The sequence below is a fragment of the Sciurus carolinensis genome, chromosome 14 (assembly GCF_902686445.1).
Source record: "Sciurus carolinensis chromosome 14, mSciCar1.2, whole genome shotgun sequence".
NCBI classification, from domain to species: domain Eukaryota; kingdom Metazoa; phylum Chordata; class Mammalia; order Rodentia; family Sciuridae; genus Sciurus; species Sciurus carolinensis.
The window spans coordinates 31,358,537-31,365,731 of NC_062226.1; the positions used below are offsets into that span (position 1 = coordinate 31,358,537).

General features: G+C 44.8%; 1 pseudogene; it reads left to right on the forward strand.

The window, feature by feature from the left end:
* The first annotated feature begins 1,480 nt into the window (after positions 1-1,480).
* On the forward strand, positions 1,481-5,435 carry LOC124964070 (heterogeneous nuclear ribonucleoprotein F-like; annotated as a pseudogene).
* Positions 5,436-7,195: the final 1,760 nt, after the last annotated feature.

The following is a 7,195-nucleotide window of genomic DNA, read 5'->3' on the forward strand; positions in this document are numbered from 1 at the left end:
CTACAGTACCCATGATGATTTACATCATCACTATTATCAGCAGCAGGTAATCTTCATTAGAATCATTTGTTTTTAATCTACATAGCTGGATAAGCCAAATTCTCACTGAAGTTGGATATCTACTGGTTTTGCTTGCTGTCTTCCTGCTTTGACCAGTAACGGTCCTCATAGTTCCCACCAACCTCCAACTGCTAATCCATGGGTCTGGGTAGGAATGGAAAAACCCTTCCCACCTCCAAGCATGGGCATGGAACCCAACCTCGTCAAACATATTTCCCACATCCCTAGCTGTTGTGGTGTCTCAGAGATAGCAAATGATCTAAACCAGTAAAATTGAACTAAAATTAGACTTTTACTTCCATGAAAAAGCAAGGTCTCTTACTAGAATCCAAAGCAGCTAAAATACTCTAAGCCTTGAATGCAATGAGAGAATCTTTCACATGATTCTGAATCCCTGATCCTACTGTGCCTTACAGTACTGCTGAACATTTCAGTGACTTAAAGCAGTTAATTCGCTTTTGCTTAAGGCATTTTAAATGAGGTTTTCTTTCCCTTGCCCCATTAGAAATGTCTTCATGGACACATTCATTTAGCATCCCTTTAAGAATAATAATGGCAAACAAAAAGGAGAGCATGCCAAGGATGGGAACAATGTTTAAAGGATCCTGCGGCCACACTGTGACTGTTTCCTAGCTTTGAACATATTAGGCAGTCTTTCACCCATGAACATACGTCTTCTGTGCCTTCTTCCCTTTTCTGAATTGCCAGATTTGAAGGCTGGTGCTCTTCAAGGCTAACACCCACTGTCAGACAGATGGAGCTGAGGGGGGCAAGGCAGAGGCCAGGCAAACCCTGCCAACTCATTTGGCCCCAGGCCCAGCCCTACTCCATAACTACCACTTCTGTCATTATCCACCTAAGGCTGGTCTGAGTCCTCTTTACTGTTAGATTCTCTAGGCTCCTGAAGATGACAGTGGCACTGAATCTCCTTGGTCCTCCCAGGCCTGTGGGTTACATATGCCCATCATGGCTTTGTACCTTCCATCAGATGTTCCTTGGCAATAAGGCAGGCGGAAGCCTTCTCCCATCCCAGAGGTTCCTGCACCACAGGGATTGTCAGGAGAGTGCTTGGAGCAGCTGTCACCTGCTGATCGGCAGGCGATATGACTGACTTGCTAGAGGCCCCTCAATCCTCTACAGCTCTGAGTTGTGTAGTTCATGAGTGCCAACTTCCAAGAGAAAGAGGAATTTTTCTTGGTTCATCCTCCTCACTAGGTCCATCTTTTATTCTGCATACAGTAAAGATTTAAAATGTAATCTGACCATGCCACTTGCTGGCTTAAACTTTTAATGGCGCCCATCCTGGTCCTTGCGTCCTTCAGCTCCATTGTGGAAGCAGGACTGTGCCGTGTCTTCCTGAAGAAGGTTAAGAACAAAAAAGATGCACCTGTGCTTTCCCCAGAACCTTCTGCGTTTTTAAACGTCCGGTGGAATTTGGGGTTCTCTGGCCTGGAGCCGCGCTTGCTTGATGAAAGTAGAAAGCAGCCCTATCTTCCTCAATGGACAATTTGTTACCCACTTTGAGTGTCTTCCACTGAAGGCATCCATTGTTCCTTGAGCCACAGAAACCTGTGCCCAAGCTCGTCTGACATCTACCTTGTCAAGTGTCCATGATGCTGGCCCCTGAGGGAGGTGAAGGTTTTGTGGTCAAGCTCTGTGACCTGCCCTGGCCCTGCTCAATTGAGGACGTGCAGAACTCTCTCTCCGACTGCACGATTCACAATGGGGTTGCAGGTGTCCATTTCATTTATACTAGAGAAGGCAGGCAGAGTGGTGAGGCTTTTGTTGAACTTGAATCAGAAGATGATGTAAAAATGGTCCTGAGAAAAGACAGGGAAAGCATGGGACACCGGTACATCGAGGTGTTCAAGTCACACAGACCCGAGATGGATTGGGTATTGAAGCACAGTGGTCCAGACAGGGCCGACACTGCCAATGACGGCTTCATGCAGCTTCGGGGACTCCCGTTTGTATGCACAAAGGAAGAAATCGTTCAGTTCTTCTCAGGGTTGGAAATTGTGCCAAATGGGATCACATTTCCTGTGGACCCCGAGGGCAAGATTACAGGGGGGGCCTTCATGCAGTTTGCCTCACAGGAATTAGCTGGAATGGCTGTAGGGAAGCACAAGGAGAGAATAGGGCATAGGTATATCAAAGTGTTTAAGAGCAGTCAGGAGGTTAGGTCATACTCTGATCCGCCTCTGAAGTTCATGTCTGTGCAGCGGTGGAGGCCCTATGACCGGCCAAGCACAGCCCGGAGGTACCCTGGCATCGTGAAGCAGGCGGGCCTGGAGAGAATGAGGTAATGGTGCCTACAGCGCAGGCTATGGGGGCTATGAGGAGTACAGCGACCTGAGTGACAGCTATGGCCTTACCACCGACCTGTTTGGGAGAGACCTCAGTTACTGTTTCTCAGGAATGTATGACCATAGATATGGAGATGGCAAATTCACAGTGCAGAGCACCACTGGCCACTGTGTCCACCTGAGGGGCTGCCCTACAAAGCAACTGAGAACGACATTTACAACTTCTTTTCTCCACTCAACCCTCTGAGAGTCCATATGGAGATTGGCCCTGATGGTAGAGTGACGTGCAAAGCAGATGTTGAGTTTGCCACCCATGAAGAAGGTGTGGCAGCTATGTCAAAAGTCAGGGCCAATATGCATATATAGAACTCTTGCTGAATTCAACAACAGGGGCCAAGATGGGGCTTACAGCAGCCAGGTGACGCAGAAAGTCTCAGGACATGGGCAAAATGTAGACAACTTCTTAGCCAGAACATAAAATGAGTGACTTCTAGTCCAATTTCCAGTAGAGTTCTCCTCTGAAACCTCACCAGCTGTTTTTCCTATCCACAGTCCTATCATTATTCTGGTCTGAGCTCCCACCAGAAGCATCCATTAATCTCCATTCATAACAATTCTAAAGCTTTTCCAGCTTGCTTCTTTAAACTTTTCAAAATTTCTCCCACAAATTCCAAGAAACTCCCAAAGCTTCTGAACTACATGGCCAGGTAAGTCACAGTAATAGCCCTGCTCTTAGTCCAATTTCTGTTTTAGTCACCTTTTTCACTACTGTGACCAAAAGACTTGAGGAGAACAATTTTAAAGGAAGAAAGTTTATTTGGTACTCACAGTTGCAGAGGTCTCAGTCCTTCAGTCCATAGAGGGACAAGGTGCTCTGTTGTTCTGGGTCCTAGGTAAGGCAGAACATCACAGTTTTTAGAAGGGCATGGCAGAGGAAAGCAACCAAAGACATTGCAGTGGAAAGCAACCAAAGACATTGCAGCAAGAAGGAGAGAGAGAGAGAGAGAGAGAGAGAGAGAGAGAGAGAGAATCCCCTCCCCTCATCATGGACAAAATATAAACCCCAAAGACTTGCCCCAAATGACCCACCTCCTTTAGCCATACCCCACCTGCTATAGTTACCACCTAATTAATCCCAATCAGAAGGTTAATGCACTGATTAGGTTAATACTCTCATAAACCAATCATTTCACCTCTAGACTTTCTTGCACTGTCTTGCAAGTGAGCTTTTGTGGGACACCTCATATCTAAACCACAGCAGCATATCTGTGCCTTCTGCCTAAAATTAGGGTAAAATGTGGTGATAAGTCACTAACTCAGGGATCTCTCACTTCAGGAAAAATTTACTACTGTCTTCTGCTCACCTACAGGAGTGCCGGATTGAAAGTAAACATGGAAGAATTGGAGCTGTAGCTCAGTGGTAGAGCATGTGCTTTGCATGCAAATGTATGAATCCCTGGGTTCTTTTGAAACACACACACAGAGAGAGAGAGAGAGAGAGAGAGAATGAGAATATGAAGAAAGAAAAAGAAAGAAAGGAGGGAAGGAAGGAAGGAAGGAAGGAAGGAAGGAAAGAAAGAAGGAAGGGAAGGAGAGAGAGAGAAAAGAAGGAAAGTGATCCTAGAGTGCTCTGGTCTATATATAGGGGAGAAGAAAGACCTCACCTTCACTTAGTAGGTCTAATAGAAAATAACTCTTAGCTCTGGAGCATCCCACTGCCACTTTCACTAAACTAAATTGCTTTATTGCTGTGCCTATTCTCCAAAGAGCAGCACAACCTGGGTGCACCCAGTGCTGCAGGGAACACAGCCCTGCTTTGCACATCCTTGGTGCCCGCACTGTCCTCAGCCCTGACAGAGACCACTTCATGCCTGTGGTAATGAGTGTCAACAGTATTGAGGGCGCTGGGACTTCAGTGGCACCTGCAGTGTTGGCTCAGCACATGGGTTTTGTCACAAAGATCAGCATCTGTGCCAACCATGGTGGACATCAGTAGTTGTTGAAATGCTAAGGTTTCCTCTTCCAGACTAATGGCTTTCCCTAATCAGCAGCATGAACTAAAAAAAAAAAAAAGAAAAGAAAAATAGAAAATGGTTGTTTCTATGTAGCAGAAGATAGAACCTTTCCATCAATACTTTTGTCCCCATTTGATACACCATAGCAAACTGGAAGAAACCAGAGGATCATTTTTTCTTCTGTCAATGAGAACATTTTCTCTATGGAGGTACAGCCTAAGATAACATTATAAACTCTAAGCACTGCATTGAAATAGAGCCCCAAATCCTAATTTAAATCTTGGTTGTGTTACTTCTCACAGTGGTTTTGGATAATATCCCTTCTCAGCCTCAGGGCCATCATTTGTAAAAATAGGGTTAATTAAAATCCACTTCATTGGAATAATATAAGGATTAAAGAAGATAATGGATGTCAAAGTGCTTTACAACAGTGTGACCAGCAGTCACTCAGCATAGCATAGAAAAACTCAAAAACTTGTTAAATTGAAATGCAAGGGAGCTACTACTAAGTACAGCACTGAGATACTACTAGGATAAATAGATCCTGTTCTCTCCACATCATTCTCCTCCATTTTGGGAAAGAATTGGCATTCACCAGATGGTTTACAGCTGGGTGGGAAACATACATAGGTCATGAGTCTTCATTTCGATGAAAGGGATGCCCTCAAGTTTCCAAGCAGGAATCCCATTTCCTGGGTATCCTTAGGAGATGCCCACAATCCCACAAACCACGGGGAAATTGGGGTGAACACACTGCAGGGGAGGTTGGCTACTTTCTCCTTTGACTGCATCGTACTCTAGGGCTCTGCTGATTGTGGGCAATGGAAGTACTTCACAAAAACAAAAAGCCAGCCAGAGCTTCACCACAGCCCCCATCCCTGCTGTGAACAGAAAAGGGCAGTCCTGGCTAATCGCTGTGGACAGATGCCTTGCTAGCCAGGCCTCCAATGATGACAGTCTTAACTCAAGCAAAACAGAAGCCAGCAAACTCAAAGAGCCTGCCAGGTGGACAGTGAGCATCAGTGAGGAATGCCGGTTGAAGATGCAGATATAGATGTGAGTGGAAGGGCCCGGGTTAGACCTGAGAGTTTACCCCCTTCTAAAGGAGGAGGCTGACAGCGTGCAAAAGAGACACACCATGTTATCAATTCCTTGTTTTTAAGAGAAGCTGTGAATCAGGTCTGACATGAAATCTTTTCTTTTTTCTCTTTTTTTAGTTGAATAAAATCTTTTAGAAAAGCAAACAAAGAAACGCTGTGTTGGCCAAGAAAACACAGCTGTGGACAGAATTCAACCCATGACCAATCAATGTGGATCTCCTGATGTAGAGCTTCTCTGTCACTCTTCAGAGATTTCTCGCTTTGATGGGGTCATAGGTCACCAAGATCACATGGTAAGGCCTGTGGATGACTGGATTATGCAATAGTCCCAAGAAACTATGAGGACATTAGGACCCCAAAGAAAAGAAAGTGTCATGGCATGGCATAATTTCTTGTGAAGCAGGAGCAGTCAGGTGCATGAGGGGGTGAAGGTTTCCTATGCAGCTCAAAGCATCATAGAAACAGTCCAAACACACACATACACACACACCAGACTAGACCTCATGAATCACATCACATAGGCAGAAACATGCAGTGAGCTTAATAGGGGACTTCTATAGCTGAACAGAAAGAGCATTGTGCCAGGAAGCAGACTCCTTAATAACTACAAATCACCTAGTGTGGTTTCCTCCTCTGTAAAGTGTTGATGAAAATAATATGCTCTTTGTAAGGTAAGTCAGAGGATTCTGTGGAAGATATATTTGGCACCTAGTGTAGTATCTGGCAGATGTATATTCCATCATCATCATCATCATCATCATCATCATCATCATCATAATTACTATTATTTTAAAAGTTAAGCCCCATGCAGGCCTAAGTTCTCCCTTAAACACACATTTCATAGCACCTAACAGACTCCCAGAGTGTTGAATCCTCACAAATTTCATCCGAGGTGGGTGGGTTGGCTCCCTGTTCTTATGCATTGCTAATAAGGCTGAGGGGATTAGTGGAAAGGACTGGTTTGCAGCATTCAGTTGCACTGCTGCTCCCTCTGCTCCCTCATTATAATTCTTCATTGAGGTGCGAGTGGAGGGTCGATAATGTCATCTTGGGCAGCAGGAAATCTCCTCAATAGCAGAGCTCTTTGCTGATAATGAAGTCCTTTCTGTTAGTGGGAAATTCAGCAGAAAAATGAGGCTGTTGCCATTTTTATTGTAGTTGACATATTTCATTTCACCACAGCCTGAGCATGATCTGTAAGAATGGAGAAACAAATGCCTAACGGCCTTTCCCAAAGGAGTCTGAGGTGTCTGTGGAGTCTGATCTGCAAACAGGGCTGCATGGCTTCCGTTTGGAATGCGTCGGCCTGCCAACCTGTCGATTCCCATGTGCCTTTACTTGTACTGACTGTCAGTCTTAAGGGCTGGTCTGCTTTAGTAACAGGTAAATAGAAGAGATATCATAAAATGAGCAACATAGGCACATGTCTGCACATTAAAACACACACACACACACACACACACACACACACACACACAATGACAAACAATTCCTTACTAGTCACCAGACATGTGTTCAGATTAACTAATCCAACAGGCAACATTGAATGAAGGACCATTTCTTATTAACCTCTCTTTGAAGACTTAGATGACTGTGCAAAGAATTTCAGAAACTGTTGCTGTTGCTGAGAAGACATGGTTACTATATGGAGAGAAATAGCAGATTTCCTTGCTTTGGGAACTTTTGAAATTTATGCTTTGTACACAAGAGTCTG